General features: G+C 45.9%; 1 long non-coding RNA gene across 12 annotated transcripts in view; it reads left to right on the plus strand.

Annotated features, from left to right (window-relative positions):
- The window catches only part of LOC140632046 (uncharacterized), a 30,193-nt gene extending 15,410 nt beyond the window's left edge, over positions 1 to 14,783 (plus strand). For 4 of the 12 annotated variants that reach the window (XR_012029541.1, XR_012029539.1, XR_012029547.1 and 1 more), the window contains 3 exons: positions 7,370 to 7,465; positions 11,166 to 11,278; positions 11,884 to 13,403. This is a non-coding gene — a long non-coding RNA (uncharacterized lncRNA). Of the gene's footprint in view, positions 1 to 5,121; positions 5,199 to 7,369; positions 7,466 to 11,165; positions 11,279 to 11,628; positions 13,404 to 13,966 lie in introns of those variants that run through there. The other 8 variants (XR_012029545.1, XR_012029549.1, XR_012029544.1 and 5 more) reach the window with 6 other exon arrangements.
- The last annotated feature ends 7,943 nt before the right edge of the window (positions 14,784 to 22,726 follow it).

Raw genomic sequence — 22,726 nt, forward strand, 5'->3', positions numbered from 1 at the left:
GGTGAAAGAAGATGAGAAAAATACTAACCAGAAGAAAATTGGTATAGTTATATTACTATCAGACAAAATAGATTTAAGGCAAAAAGGCTATAGAAGGTATGGTGATAATAAAAGGTCAGTATGGGGGTGCATGGGTAGTTCAGTCAGTGAGGTGTCCGACTCTTGGTTTTGGCTCAGCTTGTGATCTCAGGTCATGATCTGGGGGTGTGGGATGGAGCCCCACCCCAAGCTCTGAGCTCAGCATGGAGTCGGCTTGGGTTTCTCTCTCCCTCTCCTTCTGCCCTTCCCCCTCAACTCTCTCTCTCTCTCAAATAATAAATAAATAAAATCTTTCGAGAAAAATAATATGTAAGATTAAAATTCACCAGGAGAAAATAGTAGTTCTAAATTCATAGATAACCTGATAATACAAATTCCTTGTCAGATACATGGTTTGCAAATATTTTCTCCTACTCCTACTCCCTCGGTTGTCTTTTCACTTTATTGATGGTGTCCTTAGAAGCACAAATATTTCAATTTTGATGAAGTCCAGTTTAACTATTGTTTCTTTTATTATTCAAACTTTTGGGGTCATATCTAAAAATACTTTCCCAAATGCAAGATCATGGAGATTTACTCCTATGTTTTCTCCTAAGAGTTTTATAGTTTTAGCCCTTACATTTAAGTCTTTGATCCATCTTTTATTTTTTTAAAGATTTTATTTATTTATTCATGAGAAACACACAGAAAGAGAGAGAGAGAAAGGCAGAGACACAGGCAGAGGGAGAAGCAGGCTCCATGCAGGGAGCCCGACGTGGGACTCGATCCTGGGTCTCCAGGATCACGCCCTGGGCTGAAGCCGGCGCTAAACTGGTGGACCACCCAGGCTGCCTTGATCCATCTTTTAAAAATACAGGTTATTTAAATTCAATTTGCCTGGGACACCTGGGTGGTTCAGCAGTTGAGCATCTGCCTTTGGTTCAGGGCATGATGCCGGGATCCTGAGATCAAGTCCCACATCAAGCTCCTCTGCCTATGTCTCTGCCTCTCTCTGTGTATGTCTCTCATGAATAAATAAATAAAATCTTTTAAAAATTCAATTTGCCAACATATAACACCCAGTGCTCATCCCATCATGTGCCCTCCTTAATGCCTGTCACCGAGTTACCCCATCCTCCCAGCTGCCTCCCCTTCTGCAACCCTTTGTTTATCTCCCCGAGTCAGGAGTCTCTCATGGTTTGTCTCCCTCTCTAATTTTTCCCTACTCACTTTCCCTCCTTTTCCTTATAGTCAATTTCACTATTTCTTATCTTCCACATATGAGTGAAACCATAAGATGATTGTCTTTCTCCGATTGACTTATTTCACTCAGCATAACACCCTCCAGTTCCATCCATGTTGAAGTAAATGGTAGGTATTCATCCTTTCTGATGGCTGAAGGTCTTTGATCCATCTTGAGTTAATATTTGTATATGCCATGAGGTAAGGAGTCAACTTCATTCTTTTGCAAGTGGATATCCAGCCGTCCTGTTGAAGACTCTCCATTGAATGGTCTTGACACCCTTATTGACAGTCAGTGGAGGGGTGCTTGGGTGGCTCAGTCAGTTAAATGTCCAACTCTTGATCTCACTCAGGTCTTGAACTCAAAGTTGTGAGTTCAAGCCCTGCATTGGACTCCACACAGGGCATACAGGCTACATTAAGAATAAAAAGTTAGTTGACCACAGTATATGGGTGTTTATATGCTCTCAATCCTACTTTATCCATCTGTGTATCTATCTTTGCATCAATACTCTACCATCTTGATTACTGTTGCTTTGTGGCAAGTTTTGAAATCAGGAAGTATGAATCTTTCTACTCTTTCCTTTTTCAATATTGTTTTGGCTAGTTCTGGTCACTTGTAATTCCATATGAATTTTAGAATCAGTTCATCCACTTTTTAAAAAAAAAATATTTATTTAAGCTGGGGAGGGATCCCTGGGTGGCGCAGCAGTTTGGCGCCTGCCTTTGGCCCAGGGCACAGTCCTGGAGACCCGGGATCGAATCCCACGTCGGGCTCCCGGTGCATGGAGCCTGCTTCTCCCTCAGCCTATGTCTCTGCCTCTCTCTCTCTCTCTCTGTGTGACTATCATAAAAAAAAAAAAAAAAAAAAAAAGCTGGGGAGGGGAAAAGGGAGAGGGAGAGAGAGAAAATCTGAAGCAGACTCCCCACTGAGTGCAGACCTGAGCTGAAATCAAGAGTCTGGCGCCTAACCAAGTGAGCCACCCAGATGCCCCTCATCCATTTCTATAAAAAAGTCAGCTGAGATTCTGGTAGGTGATTATATTGAATTGGTACTCAAGTCTAATGTCACTTTTCGGGGTTAACACAGCTCCAATCAGCTGGTCCACTGGAATAGGACCAAAAGGCCTCCTGGCCAGGATGATCTGGTGTGCCCTCATACGTGTATCCTTAGGTGACCACATCAGTGTGTCACTGGAACTGAATATATATGGTAAGAGTATAGATGGCTGAAATGGAACCCAGATCTTTGAGAATCTTCCAAGGTTGTTGCTATGACTGGATAATCTTAGGTTGGGTCCCCAAGAAGCAGACCTTGAGATGAAGATTTGAGTGAAAGTGGTTATGTGAGAGGTGGTTCTGGGAAGTGCTGATAGGACAGCGGGGGAAGTGGGCCAAGGAGGAGAAAGAAGCCGGGAGAATGGGCCTAAGTGAGCAGGTTATTGATGTGAGCATCTGAGGCTTAGTTCCATTGGGAACCTCTGGGAGAGGATATAGACTAGGGTTTCTCAACCTCCACACTACCGATATTTTGGGCTGGATAATTATTGGTTGGAGGTTGGGGGGGGTGGCGCTGTCCCATGCATTGTAGGATGTTTAGCAGCCTCCTGGCCTCTACCAACTAGACGCAGGTAGCAACCATTCAACAAGATATCTCCAGACATTGCCAGTGTCCCCCAGGGGCAAGATCATACCTGGTTGAGAACCACAGGTATAGAACACATCTCAGAATTGTCACCTTCAAGAGGGGACGGAACTGGGATACTTGCACACCAACTCCCATTCATCATCACTTTAGGGATATTCTTGGGGGTGTCTGGTTCCTGGCACCTGTGGGCTGTCTTGAGAGTCTACTGAACATGATTCCAGGCCAGAGCAAGCTCTCAGGCAGTGTTGCCCATACCCATAGTAGGCAGTCACAAACACGCATGGATTGAATGTGGGGTGATGGGGTGTGGGCACCCACAGTGCAGCTACATAGATCCTCCAATGTGCATCTTTGGAGACACCGATTCCTCGCCAGATCTGCAGCTTGGCCTGGAAATCCATGTTCCTGGGCTCTGCAGTTCCCATGTGCACACAGGGTTGAGACCAACCCATCCAAGGCCAAAGCCTTGCTCTTGGCCCCTCACCCCACTTCCTGCAGGCCTGGCCCAACTCCTGCAGGATGAGGAAAGATGGAATAGAAAAGTTTTAGACTGAAAAGGCCCACAGTGATCTTGTTTTCCTGGGTGGAAGGCCCAGGGTGGGAGGGTGTAGGTGTGCTCCCAGAATCCTCCTCCCGTCGGTATCTCAGCTCCACGAAATGAGTCTCAGCTCACTTGCAGGGTCTGCGGAATATTAGGGTCAGCCTAAAAGGATGTTGTCCTTTTTCAGGATTCTGTGTGGTTTGGTGCCTCTCTTCTCTGGACCTCAGTGTCCCTTATGTAAAAAACAGGAGGGCGGGGGGAGCGAGCCAGCTGACCTTGAAATGTCCTATCTTGAGTGGCTGCTGAGGGCCCGGGGAGGCCACGAGGAGTGGCTGGAGGGCCAGAGCCCACGGGCAGCCAGGAAAGGTGACTCTGTGACAGCTCGGGCCCCCAGTGACGTTTCTGGCCTCTGATCTCGGAGCATTTCCACTGTGTGCCCGACACTCGGGGCCTGGTCACAGCCCAGCGCGGCCCCTCGCTCACTCAGGAACATCTGCTACAGCATTTACCACGTTAATAGATTAGCTTTGAGAATCGGGCAGGTGTTTTCCACCCAAGCCAAAAAACATCAAAATCAGATTGCTCTCCAAACCTTTCCACACAGGCAATCGAGTTAGAATGACTCATACGGTCTAACAGATAATAAAACACACATAACATTTGCTTTAAGGTACAGGCGGGGGTATTTTGTCCCGCGCTTAGGAGAAACAAAAACTCACTCTATTTGGGAATAGGGTAATTGAATACAGATGGGAGGAGGTAAATGAAAGAATTTAGCAAATATCTCAGTGGAATAGCTAATGGGAATGAGACAGAATAGGAAATTAAAAATTATTCGAAGCAGATGGACCATTCTTTGAGTTTTTAAAAATTTATTAGGGCCGCGAAAAAATGTGTCTGTTTATTTTCTACGGCCATGAAATTAATGACTTGGTGAGTTTTGCTTGTGCAATTTTATGACTGCCATGTCATCTGTCATAATTTGGGGACTGTTTGATATGGATTTATGAATGTCCCCACCCCCCTCCCCCTCCCTGATTTATTGGTGTGGGTCACACGTGAATTAGGTTGTCCCCTATAGAAGGCGCGAGACCAATGGCAGCATAAGCCCGCAGGCCCTGGGCGGGGGACCTTGGGAGATTCTCAGCCCCGAGGTGAGGGGCAAAGCTGAGGAGGGTCATTTCGGGGCTGTGGGAAAGGGGCAGGCCTGACCTAGCTGAACTTCCTCTGTGCGGGGGTGGGGTGGGGGTGGGGTGGGGGGGGGGTGAGCCCAGCCTGATTCCTGGGGAGACGAGGTGTTGGGGAAGGAGCTCCTTGCAACCTGCTGGAAGCTCAAAGCCAGCCCAGGCTGCTAGTGCTTGGCGGGACCAGGGTGGGGGCTGTTGCTGCAGCCTCAACCTGGCCAGGTAAGGGCCATCTGGCTCCCTTTCCCTTCAGCCCCTGTAGTGGGGCTCATCTGCCCCCAGACCTGAAGCTCAAGGAAGCAGAAAGTTCACCTTGACTGGGAATTTGTTTGTGCCTGGCCAGGTGCTCAAGTGCCTTCTGTGGGTGGTGGTGAACGCAGGGCTTTACAACCAGCACACTTGAACCAGCTCTGCCCTGATTCATCCTAGCTGTGTGGTTTGGGGCTGGCCAGTACCCTCTCTGAACCTCAGTTTCTTCCTCTGTAAAGTAGGAATACAGATGTCTAACATTAGGGACGTTTTGAGGATCAAAGGAGATAATGTGACACCGCTGGCACAGAGCAAAGTAAGTGTTAGCTAATATTATTCTTAACAATCCTTCTATCAGCATCTTAAGATGGATATTATTATTTCTACCTGACAGATGGGGGAGACTGAGGCTCAGAGAGGTTAAGTGATTTGCCTGAAGTCACACAGTTAAAGTGATGGACCTGGGCCTTCTGCACAGATTTGTTCTTTCCTCTAGAACTCTGAGCCCATCCTCCGATCTCAGGGTGATAGATTCATGACCATGTTCTCTGGTTCCTCTAACTGGGCCTGGCCTGATTCCCTACCTGGCCAGTGGTGGTGGTGGTGAGGGGTCAATCACAAATGCGGTCCTGGTGACCAGTCCCTTCTGATGCTTGGGTTCCCTGTGGGGACGAAGAGCCTCTTATTGACCCCATTGCTGGGCACCCATCCAGGTGTGGGTGACAGGTGTCCTGCCTCAGGACATTCCAAATCCCCTACCTGCCCGGGACCAAGCGCCTGAGGACACTGGGGAAAGGGCTGGCTGTGGGTGGAGCCCAAGGTCCTCCTCAGGCCAGGGAGTTCTCTGGGTTCTTCTCTGTAGCCCCACCCATTCTGAGAAATCCAGCCCCTGTGGGCCACTCTCAGTGCCTCCAAATTAGTAACAATAACTCCTATTTACTGAGTCCCTATGGTGGTCCCACTCCTGTGCAATGTGTTCATGCAACCCACCATTTATCCTTCCATTGGTTAAGTTTTGTTGAGGGAACAGACATACATGGTCTTTGTCTTCACTGAACTTATATTCTCGTGAGGAGGACAGGTAGTCAATAAACACTTTACTAAAAAAAAAATAAATAAATAAATAAAATAAACACTTTACTCTTTAAAGCCTTAATTAGTGGGGGAAGGGGTCTTTAACTGGGCGATGGGCATTAAGGAGGCCACGTGATGTGATAAGCACTGGGTTTTATACTATATGTTGGGAAATTGAATTTAAATTAAAAAAATAAACACTTCACTCTCTAATGCCTTAAGTAGTATTATGGGCTTTGAAGAAAATTAAAGCAGGATAAAGGATAGAGAGGGAGGGAGGTGTTGGGTGGGAGGACTGTCCCTTTTAGATAGTCTGGTCAAGGAAGTCCTCTCTGGCAAGGCAACATTGCGAGCTGAGACCTATAGGCAGTGGGCCACGCATATGGCTCTCTGGAGAAAGAGCTTTCAAATATAGGGAACAACAAGTGCAAAGGCCGTGGGGTGGGAGGATGGTTGGCAAATCCAAGGAATAGCAAGCAGGCTCAAGCAGAATTAATGAGGAGGAGAATAAATTTAAAGGACATTATCTGACTTGATTTTTACCATTACTGGTGAGGACACTGAGGCTTGGAGAGGTCAGGTCGCTTTGCCAAGGTCATGCAGCAGAGAAAGCTTACAGCCCTGGGTCCATTTGGATTTTTCCCACTCTACCACACTCCTTCTCTGAATATTATAATTGGGAGACATAGAGTGAGACCAAGGGTCTAGCAGTAGGGCAAGGGCTGGAGAAGACTCCAAGGCTCCCCCAGTGCAGGAGGCCCAGGGTGGCCCCAGCTGTAGGGATTCTTTAAGGCCAGGATGCTGGGCTCTGACAGGGCAAGATGGATGAGAGCTCTAGGCTTAGTACCCAGCCGAGTTTCCTGAATGGTTTCATCCAGATGGTCTCTGGGAGGATAAAGTTTAAGAAGATTGATTCCTTGGGAAGGAAGGACAGGAAGGAGAAAGGGCTCCTGGCTGGCCTGCCCACAGTGGAAACGTCTCTTGCCCTCAAATAAAGGAAACGACTGCTTTGAAAGGTGTGACTGCCCAGGCTTAGTGCCCTGCGTGATTTGCAGGCCTCAGGAGTGAGATGGGAGGACAGGAAAGGGGTGCTGAGGGCGCAGGACATTCCCGCCTGGGAGGAAGGTAGAGGGGAGCAGCCTCCAGCCCCGTGGGCAGGGGCACCTGCAGCCCCTCCTGGCGAGGAGCCCACTCTCGTCTCCTCCGCCCAGCCAGGATTTCTCCATCTCCTGCTTCTTCATCTCTGGATGACCTACTGGTTCCTGTCGAGCCCTCTGCTCATACTGAGTGGTTCCTCGATGGGTGGAGGACCATCGTTCTGTGGTGGGGTGGCCAGCGAGGCGGCACTCTGTGTGCGTGTGTGTCTGTGCGTGTGTGTAATGTAAATGATACGTGGGACTTGTATCATTGCAGGAAAACTGGCAGAAAGGCAGATGCCTCCTGGGAGAGAAAGGACAAGACTCCACTTCTTCCTGTGTAGGATTTGAAGGTATTAAGAACTTTTGGAAGGTGAGCATGATAAGGACCCAGTGGCAATGTGCTGACATTGACTGTGGTGATGGTCGCACAGTTCTGTGACTACACCAAAACCCACCGAGCTGTACATTTTAAATGGGTGAATTGTATGATGTGTGAACTGTATTTCGATGAAGCAGTTCCTTACACTACAACAAAGGGACCCAGTGGCAGGGAAGGTTATTGGGGTCCCTGAGATAAAATTGCTTGGGATTGTGGGCTTGGGACCAGTGGGTGGGCTGGTGGAAAGGGAGGTGGCTGTGGGTGGGGTGGAGAAGGCAGCCAAAACCAAATTCTTCCTTAGGCCCATCATCTTAGTTTGTGCCTTGGGATTGTATGTGTGGTGAATTATTGAAGAATATTTCTATTTTTAGAAAATCTCAAACAGATAAAGATACCAAAGGGGTCTTTATGAAGATGTCAAACAGGAATTTTCATATCCAACAGAAAGAGAAGAGTACAAGGAACCCCAACAATTATCAGTGCATGGCCATTTCCTTCCATCCACCTTCCCGCATACTTCTGTCCTTTGCAGATTATATTGAAGGAAATCCCGCACATCACATCATTCCTCTGATAATACCATTATTACACCTAGAAGAATAGTAACTCCTTAAGATCATCAAATATCTGGTCATTATCTGAATTTCCAAATATCTCATTAATGTCATACTTAAAAAAAAAAAATCTAGGTTGTCAGAGTCAGGATCTAAATAAGGTCTGCACAATTGTGGTTAGTTGATTAAGTCTTTTTCAATCCAAAAGGGCCTTGTCTGTTTTTAAATTTTTTCCCTGAAGTTGATTTGTTGAGGAAACTAGAATGTTGTTCAGAAGAGTTTCTCATACTCTGAATTTTCTTTTTTTTTTTTCTTTTGTTTTTTTTTTTTGTTTTTTTTTTGTTTTTTTTTTACTCTGAATTTTCTAAGTGTGTATTGCAAACCTCCTCTGGACTCTAAATGTCCTATAAATTGGAAGTTGGATCTAGAGGTTTGATCAGATTTAGGGGTTTTGTTTGTTTTGTTTTAGTTTTTTTTTTTTTTCTTCTGTTTTTGGCAAGGCTACTCTGTGGTGGCATATTCGTCCAACAGGAGACACATAATGTCTGGTCGTCTCTTTATGATACTCAATACCTAGATCCATAAATTCACAAGGGGCTGCAAAAACTATCATTCCTTCTTCCTTTGCTAGCAAAGAGAAAGTTCTCTTCACCTACCATTTGGTTACTGAGTATAGTTGATAGAAGAAAAAGAGCATAAAGTCTGGGTTTGTCCTTTTATTTATGAGTCTTCAAAAGAACAAGTTAGTTTCCTATTATCTTCCTGGGTTTGTTTGCTTTTAGTATCATTATGAACTTATAGATGTAAACATATTGATGCATTTCAAGCCCATTGCAGTTAGGTTTATTATTAATGCCTTACTTGTCCCATCTTTGTTCAAGGGGGGCACTTCAGGTGGCTCCGGAGTCCTTTTGACACTACCCTTGTGGTCTTTGGAGTGTCCTTGCTAACGGGTATAACATGGCTCATCTTACACATTTTCTGCCTCAGAACTGGGATCTGCCATTTTCTGTGGCTGAATAAATCTAGGTCCATCTGGGGGGAGGGCCATTCTCTCTCACACTTTGGCCTGGGCACTGTATGACCCAAAAAGCTAGACCCAGTTTCATTGCTGTGGACAGAGCAAGTAGCAGTGGACTTGGCATAAATAGCATTTCCCCTGAGAAAGCCCTCCCTGCTCCCCCAGACCACAACAGCAACTCCCCTTTCTTCCTTTCTTGTTTTACTTGTTTTTCTAACAGTCAACATTATTAGTTGCAAACAATAAAAGCTGTCTCTGGTAACTTAAATGATTAAAAAAAAAGATTTATTTAGGGGTGCCTGGGTGGCTCAGTCGTTTGAGTGTCTGCCTTTAGCTGGGGTCAGGATCCCACAGACCTGGGATCCGCCCGAAGTCAGACTCCCTGCTCAGTGGGGAATCTGCTTCTCCCTCTGCCCCTCCTCCTCGCTTGTGCTCTCTCTCCATTTCTCTCCCACTCTCTCAAATAAATACATTTAAAAAAACAGATTTATTTATTTACTTGTCTGAGAGAGAAAGGGAGAGCACAAGTGGTGGGGTGGGGGTGGGGATGGGAGAGAGAATCTCAGGCAGACTCTCAACTGAGCATGGAACCCAACTCAGGACTTAATGCCACAAGCCTGAGATCATGACCTGAGCCGAAATCAAGAGTTGGAGGCTTAGCCCACTGAGCCACCCAAGTGCCCCTAAATGATTTTTTTAAAAAAGTATTTATTAGGATATTTGTTTGGCCACATTGGCAAACAAAGATGGTTTATTTCTTGTAAAAATACAAGGTGATGGGCAGTTGGGGAAGGGAGGCTGCAGGGTGGCTCTGCTCCTCAAAGTGGTCCAAGGACCCGGGTTCCTTCTGTCTTGTGGCTCCGCATCCTCCAGGGCAGTGCTGCCCAGCGGAGCTTCTGGTGATGACGAGAGCTTGCTCAGTGTAGCCCCCGGCCACGTGTGTCGGCTGAGCACGTGAAGGTGGCCAGAGTGAGTGAGGAACCCAGTTTTTAATCTTATTTGATTTTAGTTAACGTAAATAGGCCCACGTGGCTAAAGGCTCCAGCGTCCAACAGCGCACCCCCAGGCTGCTGTCCTCACCCGCCCGGCGGAAGGAGACTCCGGGTCCTCCTGGGAGATTCCCGGAAGGGGCGGGGAAACGGGAGGGCGAGCCGCTCCCTTCTCAGGACACACATCACTTCCTCTCACATCCCATTGGTTGGGGCTTAGAGGACCACGCCCAGCTGCAAGGGAGTCTGGGAAATGAAGTCTCTAGTTGGAGAGCCGCATCTTCAGCTGATGCTCGGTAGTGGCTGCTACTAAAAGGAAGAAGGGAGAGACTAGATATTGGGGGACATTGAGAGATATGGAAACTGGGTAGCTCTAGACTATTGCTCGGAGTCAGGAGGTGAGGAAGGCAGAGGACCAGGCTTTGGGGCCTCCAAAGCAGACAAGAAACAAAATTCGGGCAGCCCCGGTAGCACAGCGGTTTAGCGCCGCCTGCAGCCTGGGGTGTGATACTGGAGACCCAGGATGGAGTCCCACGTCGGGCTTCCTGCATGGAGCCTGCTTCTCCCTCTGCCTGTGTCTCTGCCCCTCTCTCTCTCTGTCTCTCTCATGAATAAATAAATAAAATCTTTAAGAAAAGAAAGAAACTCAAAATTCTCCCTACAACACTGATCCCGAGTCTTACTCACCATGCGTCCCTGGCAATGAGTGTTTGGGACACAACTGTTCATGTTGTCAGCCAAATATTTTTTTTTTTAAGATTTTAAAATTTTATTTATGATAGGTAGAGAGTGAGAAGCAGAGACACAGGCAGAGGGACAAGCAGGCTCCAGGCCAGGAGCCCAACGCGGGACTCAATCCCAGGACTCCAGGATCACGCCCTGGGCCAAAGGCAGGCGCTAAACGGCAGAGCCATCCAGGGATCCCCTGTCAGCCCAAATCTTAAAGCAGGATCCTGAGTTCTACAACTAACTGCATGCTCTTTTCATTACTTAATCCTCAAAAAAGTCTAGGAGGAAAAAAAAAAAAAAAAGTCTAGGAGGAAGGAACTCTTACTGTTCTCCTGACAATCTTGGTCTTCGTCTTTGCCTCATGGCTGTGTCCGTGTCTTCTCTCTTGTCTCTCTCAGATCTCCCTCTGCCTCTCTGAGGACACTTGTCATCGAATTTAGGATCCACCTAGATAATACAGGACAAGCTCCTCCGGAGATCCTCTGCTTACTCACACCTTTTGCCATAGAAGGTAACTTACTTGCAGGTCGGGATAGGACATAGGCATATCCTTTTGAGGGTGACCCTATATCCCACTACAGCCCAATTCCCATAGCTGGAAAGTGAGTCCCTGGATTGTACAATTCCAGGGACACAATGTTTAACATAGTGGACCCTGCTGGTAACAGGCCAGGCTGATTCCAAAGCCCCCTATTGGGGTTTAGCCTCTGAAGGGTTGAGAGTTCTAGCAGTTCAGGAACAGAGGGCAGTGGTTAGCCAGCATGAACACAGGAGGCTGGACTTGAGAGGTTCACATTCTGGGTGAACTGCTCAGCTCCAAACCATAGGTTTCTTTTTGGTCTTTCTCTTCCCCCTTCCTAGGCCCTCCCCTGCCTAGGGGGTGTGCTGTGCCTCTCAGAAGACTTCCTCACATCTGTAAAGTGCTTTATCCTTTATAAAGCAATTTCACATAGTATGAAATTGAGGACTTTTTTTTTTTTTTCTAGAATTGGCGCCACTTACTGTTCTTGATTTAAAAAGCAGAGGGGTTGAGTTCCTTTGTCTTCAAGGAAAAACAGTTCCCAGATTAAGTTGATTTTTTTATATGACCCTTGCTTGATTTCTTTTTGGGGTCAGTGGCCTTTGATAGAAGAAAGTACCCGTGATCCTCCAGCCTGAGGAAATGGCAAGAGAAGAGGAGGCTTGAGCAGCCCAAGGCAGGAAGCGGCCGCCTTGAGTAAGGCCTCTCGGCAAAGCCAGGGCTGCGGAGAAGGAAGCTGCCCGAAGGCCTTGCTTGCCGCGCCCCCCCCCCTCCCCCCCCCCCGCGGAGGCTGGGCCCAGGTTCCTAGGGGCTGGGTGCCAGGCTGGGGAAGCGCCGGGGGCGGGCACCTGGCTGCTCATGGCTGCTCTTCCCCCCTTGAGTGCATTGATGCTCATCGACTGCAAAGCTGCTCACCTTTCCACCCTCGGAACCCACGCAGACACACACTTGTGCGCACACACACACACACACACACACAGGTGCCCTTATGAATAATCACTGCTAGCACTTGTCAGGCGCTTACTCTGTACCAGCACCATTTCATCAAGTGCTTTCTGTCCACCAGTTCATCTGAGTCCTTCCACAACCTATGGGATGGGTAATGTTATTTTTCCATTTAACTGGTATAAAAACCGAGGCTTGGAGAAGCTAAGTAACTTGCCTGAGTTTGGATTTGAACCCAGTCCCTCTGGGGCTGGGTCTGTACTGCCTCATCCAGGCCCCCACTGCTCACCTACACACATGCATGTGAGCACACACACACACATACACACACTGACATGTATCAGCCTTCACATGTACACACAGATCCACTCATGCACATGCGTGCAAACACACGCGCACACACATCTTTTGCTATTCACAATGCTTCCAGACCCGCTTGTGTGCAAATAGACTCTGACACGCACACTTACCCGCCAACCCCGTGTGTGCCGCCCCTCTGGCCTGCCTGCCTTCCCCTCCCGGGGGCCAGTTATCTTCTGAAGCCAATGACTGAGGCCAGGCCGGGCCAGGTGTCAGGGTCAGGATTGGGGCAGGGTGGCTGCTGACAGGGTGATGGAAAGCAGGAAAGTCACAAATAAGCAAACAGCCCCGCCTGGACACAGCCTTGCCGAGCGTTTCCTGAATGTCCAGGGACATGTTTATTTTTCCACGACTGTCCAGAGCCGATCCCAAGTCTTTCCCTTCCCGAATGGCTGTCTTGATGGAGCCATGGCACCGTGGGTCTGGCTCCCTCACGGCTGATGTTTATAAATGTCTCTTCTCTGACAGAGGCCCAGAGGCCCCTGTGGGGTGGGTGCAGTCTACTTTTCAGCCTCGTCTCCCCCCACCCCAGCTCCAGATGCCCTGCTGCCGCCTCTCTGACCCCACACCCTGCAGCCCGTCCTGGCCTCCCTGCTTTTGCTCAAGCTGTCCCCTGCCTGGGATGCCCAAGTCCTGTTCTCCAGGTAAATCCTACTCTCCTTCTTGGATCACACTCAAATGACACCTCCTCCAGGAAGCTGTCTAGGATACTTTCAAGGAATCTTTCTTTCCCTGGCATTAAAAAAAAAAAAAAAGTTTAAACATTTTAAATTGTGATTAGATACACATAACATAAAATTGACCATCTTAGCCATTTTTTAAGTGTACACAGTTCAATGGTGTGAAGTACATTCACATCATTGAGTGGCTGTCACCACCGCCCATCCACAGAAGTCTTGGCATCTTGCAAAGTAAAATTTTGTACCCATTAAACAATAACCCCTTATGCCCTCTGCCCCTACTCCTGACAGCCACCCTTCTACCATCTGTCTCTATGAATTTGATCACAATAAGAGGAATTGTGCAATATTTGTCTTTTTTATGTCTGGCTTATTTCACTGTCGTCAGTGTTCATCCTTGTGGTAGCAAATGTCAGAATTTCCTTTCTTTTAAAGACTGAATAATATTCCATTGCACGTTTAGACCACATTTTGTTTATCCATTCATCCATTCATCCATTGGTGGAGGCTTGGACTGCTTCCACCTTTTGGCTATTGTGCATAATGCTGCTGTGGATATGGGGGTACACGTATCTCCTTAGCATTTTGTTCTTTTAACACAGCACTTGTTTGTCTATTCATCTGTGGATGGATATTTGGGTTGTTTCCAGTTTGGGGCTTTTACAAATAAAGCTGCTAAAACATTTTTCTACAGGTCTTCACACGGATCTATGCTTTCATTTCTTCTGGGCACATATCTGGCAACAAGGTGGATGATAAGCCAGGGGTATGTTAACTTTCTGAAGAGGCTGTCAAACTGTTTCCCAAAGTGATCGAACCCTGTTACACTCCTAGCAGCCGTGCATGAAATTTCCAGTTCTCCCCCATCCTTACCAACACTTGGTATGGTCAGTCTTTTAGATTTCAACGGTTTATTCTAGTAGGTGTGCAGCAGTATCCTAATGTGGCTCTAATTTGCATTTCCCTATTGACTATTGTTTGCCATATATATTCTTTGGGAAAGTGGCTGCTCAAATATTGTGCTCAATATTGTGCTCAAATATTTTTATATTGAGTTGTTTGTTTTCTCATTTTTGAATTTTGAGAGTTCTTCATGTTTTCGAGACGTAAGTCCTCTCCCAGTTGTGTGATTTGTACAAATTCCTCCGAATGTATGACTTGTCTTTTCATTCTTTTAGCATTGTCTTTTGAAGCATAGAAAACTTTAATTTTGATCAAGTCCAATTTACTATTTTTTCCCTGTATGTATCCTGTGTTTGATGTCATACCTAAGAAATTTTTGCTTGACTCAAGGTACAAAGATTTCTAGAAATTTCCAGTTTTAGGTTTTACATGATAAGTCTATGATCCATTTTGATCTAACACTTTGTATATAGTATGAGGTATAGCTTGAATTACTTTTTCTGTTTTTACATGCACATGTCCAATTGTTTCAGCACCATTTGTTGAAAAGACTAGCTTTCTTCACTGAATTGGCTTTGCATCTTTGTTGAAAATTTATTGTCCACATATGTGTGGGTCTCTTTCTGTTCCATTATCTGTTTGTCTGTCTTGATGCCAGTTCCATACTATCTTGCTAACTGCAGTTTTCTAACAGGTCCTGAGATCAAGTAGTGCTAGACTTCTTCCTTTGTTCCTTTTCAAAGTTGTTTTGGCTATTATACATTTTTTTTGTATTTCCATATGAATTTTAGAATCAGCTTAAAATTTGTCAGTTTCTGCCAAGAGCTCGCTGAGATTTTGATTAGGATTGCTTTGATACTGTACATGAATTTGGGGAGAAGTGACCTCCTGTCTCCTGACCTCTGAACCTGGTATATCTCTCCACTTATTTAGGTCTTCTTTATTTTCTTTCAGTAACAGTTTGTAGTTTTCAGTACATAAGTCTTACACATCTTTTGTCAGATTTATCCCTAAAAAGTTCATAGTTTTGATGGTATTATATGATTTTTAGAAACATTTAAGGCTTTATTGAGGTATAATTTTTTTTTTAATTCTTCCTTCCAGGGATCCTGCCACTTTTTCAGTCAGTGAATTTTTCTTTTTCTTTTTTTTTTAATTTTTTATTTATTTATTTATGATAGTCACACAGAGAGAGAGAGAGAGGCAGAGACATAGGCAGAGGGAGAAGCAGGCTCCATGCACCGGGAGCCCGACGTGGGATTCGATCCCGGGTTTCCAGGACTGCGCCCTGGGCCAAAGGCAGGCGCTAAACCGCTGCGCCACCCAGGGATCCCCTTTATTGAGGTATAATTGACAAAATTGTAAGATATTGATTTATTTATTTAAAAGATTATTTATTTATTTATTTATTTATTTATTTATTTATTTATTTATTTTAGAGAGTGTGTGTATATGTGAGAGAGGAGGAGAGAGAGAGAGAGAGTGTGTTTGTGTGTGTGTGTGTGTGTGTGTGTGTGTGTGTGTATGAAAGAGAGTGTGAGCTTGGGGGTGGGGAGCAGAGGGAGAGAGATAAGCAGACTCCGCACTGAGCAAGGAGCCCTATGCAGGCTCAATCCCACAACCTGGAAATCATAACAAGAGCTGAAACCAAGAGTCTGATGCTTTAACCAACTGAGCCACCCAGGTGCCCCCCAAATTGTAAAATATTTAAAGTGGACATCACAGCAATCTGATACACATATACACTGTGGAAGGAGTACCCACCCCTCCATGTAGTTAATTGACATCCATCACTTCATGCATTCTTTTTTTTTTTTTTTTTTTTTTGGGTAAGGGTTCAATCTCTAAGCTGTTAGCAAATGTCAGTTATGCAATACAGTGTTATCAACCATAGTCACCATGTTTTACATTAGATCCTCAGACATTGTTCATCTTATAACTTTCTGTAGTGCCCTTTATCAGGTCAAGGATATTTCCTTCTATTTCTAGTTTCTGAGAATTTCCATCATGCATGGGTGCTGGATTTTGTCAAGTTCCTGTTCTTGTATTGAGTGAGATAATCAATTGGCTTTTATCACCTTCATTCTATTAATATGGTATATCATATTTTTAAAAAAATTTTATTTATTTATGATAGTCACATACACAGAGAGAGAGAGAGGCAGAGACACAGGCAGAGGGAGAAACAGGCTCCATGCACCGGGAGCCCGACTTGGGATTAGATCCCGGGTCTCCAGGATCGCGCCCTGGGCCAAAGGCAGGCGCCAAACCGCTGCGCCACCCAGGGATCCCTGGTATATCGGATTAATGGAGTTTTGGATATTATTATTATTATTTTAAAGATTTTATTTACTTACTCATGAGAGATGGAGAGAGAGAGAGAGAGAAAGAGAGAGAGAGAGAGGAGAGAGGCAGAGACACAGGCAGAGGGAGGAGCAGGCTCCATGCAGGGAGCCCGACGTGGGACTCGATCCCGGGTCTCCAGGATGACGCCCTGGGCGGAAGGCGGCGCGAAACCACTGAGCCACCCGGGCTGCCTGAGTTTTGGATATTAAATCCATCTTGGATCCCTGGGATAAACTCACCTGGTCAAAATGTATTTTTTTACATATTGTTAGGGTCAATTTACTAAAATGTTCAGAATTTTTTTTTTCAGAATTTTTATATCAAAGGATATGGGTTAACAGTTTTTTAGTAGCATGTCTAGTTTTGGTAAAGTAATGTGAGCCTCATAGAATGAGTTCAGGAGTATTCTATCCTCTTCAACTTTCTGGAAGAGTGTGTAGCGTTGATGTTATTTCTAACTTAAATGTTTGACAGAATTTACCAGTAAAATCATCTGAGACGAGGAAGGTTTATGACTGTCAATTTGATTTCTATAAGAGATATAGGAATTTTCAGGATATCTATTTCTTCTTGAGTGAGCTTTAGTAGTAGTTTGCTAAAAAATTGTGGCCATTATTTCCTCTTTGTTTCTCTTTTCCTTTGGGGATTCACACTGTGCATGTGTGTGTGCTAATATAATATAATATAATATAATATAATACAATATAATACAATATAATACAATATAATTGTATAATTATATATGAGGTTGCTTGAGGTATCCTACAGTTATCTGATGAGGTGGTGAATTTTACTTTTCTAGAAGTTGATATGGGTCTTTTTTGTATCTTCCATTTCTCTACTTAACATGTTTGCTGTCTCCTCCAGCTTTTGGAAATATGGATACGGTTACAATGACTGCTTTAATGTTCTTGTCCACTAATTGTAATGTCTGTGTCAGTTCTGGGTTTTTATTGATTGATTTTTCTCCCCTTTATGAGTTGCATTTTCTTACTTCTTTACATGGGTGGTAATTTTTGATGAATGCCAGACATTTCGGATTTTACTTTGTCGAGTACTTTATATTTTTATAAATCTTTCTGAGCTTTGTTCTGGTTGCCATTAAGTTACTTGAAACAGTTTGATACTTTTGGGTTTTGCCTTTAAAATGTGTTAGTGGAACCAGAGTAGTGTTTTCCTAGGGCTAATTTTGCAAGACCTTTCTAAAGTACTCTACCCAATGCCCAGTGAAAAATGAGGGTTTCCAGTTTGGCTGGAAACAGGAAATATTCTTGGCCCTCTAATCTTTCCTGACCATTCTTCCAGTGGGCTTGGGTAGCATCCTCATACACTGTGTCCTGGCCAGTACTTTGCTGAGTATTTAAGGGAGAACTGCACATCTCTGAGGTTGTCTGTGCAGCTCTTTCCTCTCCAGGAATCTATCCTGCAAATGCCAGATAACCTTGGTTTCCTCAGAGATCATCTTAGCTCCATCTCCTTAATTCATCTCCTTGACTAAGCTCTGCCTGGGATTCTTCTTCCCTTTGCTGCATCCTAGAAACATTCAAAGCAATACGTTGGGAGAAGTCTATGACTTTTGGTTTCCCATCTTTTTTGCTTCATTTTCAGTGTCTCAAAGGTGGTCTCATATATTTTGTACCATGTTTTAGTTATTTCAGGTGGGAGAATAAATCCCATCCCTGTTACTCCATCTTGGCTGGAAGTGAAAAGTGCTCAGTGCTCTTTTGCTTTCAGAATAGTGCCATTAAACTGGGAGACTATTCTGGAAGACACTGAGGTGGGTTATGGGATTGGCTGGAAGAGAAGTGAGTTTATATGACAGGATATGTATCTCTGCACCCATAGCTGTATATCTATCATCCCTGATTACACATTTGTCTATATGTCTGTCCACAAGGCTGAATTCATTCTACTGGAGTTGGGAAGCTGTCTGTGGCTGCCCCCCAGGACAGGGTTCTTCCTTCTGCTGCTCAGGTGAAATTCCAGGCTGCTCATTTCATCATTCTGCCAAATTTCTGGATGTCTCATGCCAGAGTTCATTGGGTCTGGGCTGGCCTGTGTACAGGCTGCAGATGAGCCAAGCAGGCATTTGCCTTATGTAGTTCTGATTGGGAGGAGAGGGTGGGAGCAGAATGGCTTTTCTGTTTTGAGTTGGCAGGGGCTGATCTGAGGGCCCTCCCTCTCCTTTCCCTTCCCACAGGCCCCAGGCTGACCATTCTGTGATTCCTAGCTTGCATGCTCATCTCTCCGGGCCTAGCAGGGCTCTGGTTGTTGCCATCAGCCCAACCTAGGTCTCAGAGAAAAACACCTAGTGTTCTGTACAATGGACTTTTCCATTGGTTTCCAGGAGAATGAATGACATCATACTTTCAGGAGGGCCAGCCTTTATCAGAGCTTTTTCTTTTTTGCTCTTGCTCCCCACCTATCCCAGGAGCTGGGCAAAGGTTCACATTGCCCAGGCCACCTCCTTAGCATCTAGCTCATTCTGATGCCTTTTGCCCAAGGGTGGACAATAGCACACAAAGCTATATCTAGAAGAGATAGCAAACTTTCCATGATACTCAGAAGAATGGTGTGTATTTTTTATCAAATTAAATTTGTTTCAAGGCCCCAGTTGTCAAGATAGATAATCAGCCCAAGAATTCTAGAACTTATGAAGACCAAAAAAAGGGAGGTTAAACCAATTAAGTATATTAAGTATGTATATCTCTGGTAATCTATTGATTGAGCTACCTGGGAAATCTAGATTCCGGGTAAATGTTCTCACAGGTCCATAAAGGGATGTGTATATGTTCACTATGACATTGTATATGGTGATGTGGTTTTGGAGGCAAATTGGCTGATGTCCTTCCTGGAGTAAGATGAGAACCAGGTGCAGGGAAGGCCTTACGGGGCAGTGTCTCTCATTCTATAACAGCCTTTGTTTGACCTACTGTGATGGGCTGCTCAGAAAGATGTGATATGTTGCTGGGAAGCTCAAATTGTGCTAGAATCACATCTCCTTGCAGATGACTATAGTGACTTTGTTATCTTGGGAGTGTATATATGCATTTGGGAGAAACATCATGTATTCATCATTCACTCATTCGACTGTTATGGGGCAACAGCCTCTGCTAGGTTTTGGAGCTACAGGGGTGACTGCTTATGATACAATGGAGGAAACGTATTAAATGAATTGATGATTTATTTAATCATCAAATTGATGATTCTGGCGATAAAGGAGAATAACACCATTTGTATGATAGAACTAAGGTTCATAGGGAATAGATAAAGGAAACCTCTTTGAAAAAGAAACATTGAAATGAGACTTGAGAGCTGAGGTGGGGTAATGAGGGTACAAGGGTCCTGAGGCAGCCAAGAGCTAGGTCCCTTCAAAGAATGGTTTTGTCTGGGGCACCTAGGTGGCTCAGCTGGTTAAGTGTCCTACTCTTGATCTCAGCTCAGATCTTGATCTCAGGGTCTTGAGTTCAAGCCCCAAACTGAGGTCCATGCTGGGCATGGAGCCTACTTAAAAAAAAAAAAAAAAGAAAAGAAAAGAAAAGAAGAAAAAGAATGGCTCTGCCTGGCTAGAGTGAGGCATGTGAGCTGGAGCGAGCAGAGAAGAGGAGCCTGGGGGCAGAGGCAGGGCTGGGAACATGCAGAGCCTACTGCTTGATAAGGTGGCCACATAATTCATCATCCAGACTAGTACACATTTGGGACTGAAAAGGGTGCTACTAATAATAATGTCGGGGATAATAGGTCACCCTACTTGTGGGTCAAGGTAAAGAGTTTGAGTTTCATTCTCAAGGATATGAGAAGCCATTGGGATCTTGAGGAAAGAGAGATGTGACCTCGTTTGCACCTGGAGCCTGAAATGGGGCCATAGCACTCAGAAACCTCCCCTCATCCTTCCTATCTGCACGGAGGAGCCTCTTGAGAAAGTTTTGGGCCATATAAGAAATATGGGAGTGAGAGAGGCAGACTGGAGCCCAGAAAAGGCCTGTGGAGTCCTGTAGGCTGGGCAGTGAGCTGGTTAACTGTTGCTGTGTAGCCCCACCCGATCCCCCAGCCCAACGGCTCCTTTCAAGTGTGCCACCTGTCTCCACTCTGCTTCTGGACGGATGCCTCCCCAACAAGTGAATCTGCCCCCAGGTGGAGACAGTGATGAGAACTTTCCCATGGGTGCTATAGACTTGGTGGGGAGGGAATGCTCAGTCCTTACCCCAGCTCCAGGTGGAGGGGGGACAAGAACACTCCTTTCATAATAGCTTGACTATTTCAAAATCAACTTGACTGTCAATGATTTTACAAAGCAGGAGTGTTAACTTCATCAGTAAGACGACAGGGTCTCCGGCATGCGGATCTTAACCTTCCTGGGGGAGCAACCCCTCACTTGACTCAGTCATTAAAGTGTCTGCCCTAAGCCGACTCCGCAGCTGGCTCTGGGGCTCATGCACAGGAAAGTGGCCATGGTGTCACCCCTCCCCATGCACACATATAGATCACAGACCTAGGTCCAAAGGCCAAAACACAAACTCTTACCACTAGGGAGCTTGGGTGGACAAAACCGAGGGGAAGATGGTAGGGAATCAAATTTCCAAAACTCCCCAAAGCTGTCTGTGCACATTTCCAGAAAATCAGTCTTTCTCTAGCTGGGCCCTAGGTTTCTTCCATGAGAACAAGAGGTGGCCAAGGGTAAGGACTAGGTGTGACATGCTGTCCATTGGATACTCAACAGCCATCCCCCTCCTTCCCTGTTAACAGTGGGATTTTTGTAACTAGCAGCTGGATGGTCTTGATCTTTGGACAGCTGGGACCCTGGGACCTCACCAGCCCCAGGAGATGAATCATGATTGGTTTAAATGAACGATGGCAACTCATTCCCCTGGCTTATGATTTTTTTTTAATTTTTATTTATTTATGATAGTCACACACAGAGAGAGAGAGAGAGGCAGAGACACAGGCAGAGGGAGAAGCAGGCTCCATGCACCGGGAGCCCGACGTGGGATTCGATCCCGGGTCTCCAGGATCGCGCCCTGGGCCAAAGGCAGGCGCCAAACCGCTGCACCACCCAGGGATCCCCCCTGGCTTATGATTGGTCTAGATGGGGGAACTGGTATGGGATCCAGTTCCAGTAAATGAGAGGCAAAGGGAGGTCTGCTGGGGAAGGCTCCTCTTCCCAAATAACAAGACAAAGGCTTGGCTGGAGAATTCCTTCTCACCCTTCTCCCTGACCTCTTTTCCCTCCCTGGACTGAGATATGATGCTTGGTAGGACAGCAGCCACTTGGTCACCAGAATGCAAGAAGCTAGAAGGCAAGGATGATGGAGTAGACCAAAGACCAAAGACCGGGTTTGGATTCTCGAAGTCATTGTTGGCCGCACCAGTCCTGGGTGACCTGACTCTGGCCTTCTGTTATGTGAGACAAATAACCTCTACTGGTTTAAGCTGCCGTAGCCAGGCATTCTGCAATCCGCAGCTGAAGTGCGGCCCTTACTCTCACCCTCCTCGTAAAGCAGGCAGGGCTTCTAGTTTGGGGAACCCCTGCCTCCATCCTTAAAGGAGGAACTGAACAACACAAAGAAGCAGGAGGCTCCTAAGATCGTGAACACCAGCTTGGTTTCTTCCCTAACAGTATGACCTTGGGTGAATTAACCTCACTGGGTCTCCATCTCCTCATCTGCACAAAGGAGGCAAGAGCTAGCACTTGCCTCATGGGCTTGTTGGGAAGGAAGTGAGAAAATAACGGGATAATGAGCAAGAAAGCAAGAAATCCAGGAAATCCGTGGATGTAAAGTAGCTGTTCAATAAAAGTCAGCTCCTTCCCTCTTTGGGAGTTATGGACCGCCCCTCCAACCCTGGCTGTCACGTCACACACACACTCATTGTGCATGTCACCCTTATTACCAGGAGACGACTTTGCATTATGGAACCTTGAGTTTTAAATTAAGTGTCAAATATAATTTGGCCACACTAAGAATTAATTATTATGACTGCCCTTAGAAAAGCCAGGAAGCTCAGCTCTGAGGGTGAGATTGGTGTCTGCCCACGAGGGAGGGAACTTTGCTCCCAGCCGGGAAGAGTGAGCGGAAGGGGACAGGGATGGGGCTCTGGCTCTGCGTGGTCAGGGCATTTCCCACCTGGGACCCTCAGAAAGCTGGGCTCCTTGAGGAGTGGCCGGGGGGAGGGCTGAGGGGCAGGGCTGAAAATGTTCTTAGGAGGT

This window comes from Canis lupus, chromosome 4, assembly GCF_048164855.1.
Source record: "Canis lupus baileyi chromosome 4, mCanLup2.hap1, whole genome shotgun sequence".
Classification (NCBI taxonomy): domain Eukaryota; kingdom Metazoa; phylum Chordata; class Mammalia; order Carnivora; family Canidae; genus Canis; species Canis lupus.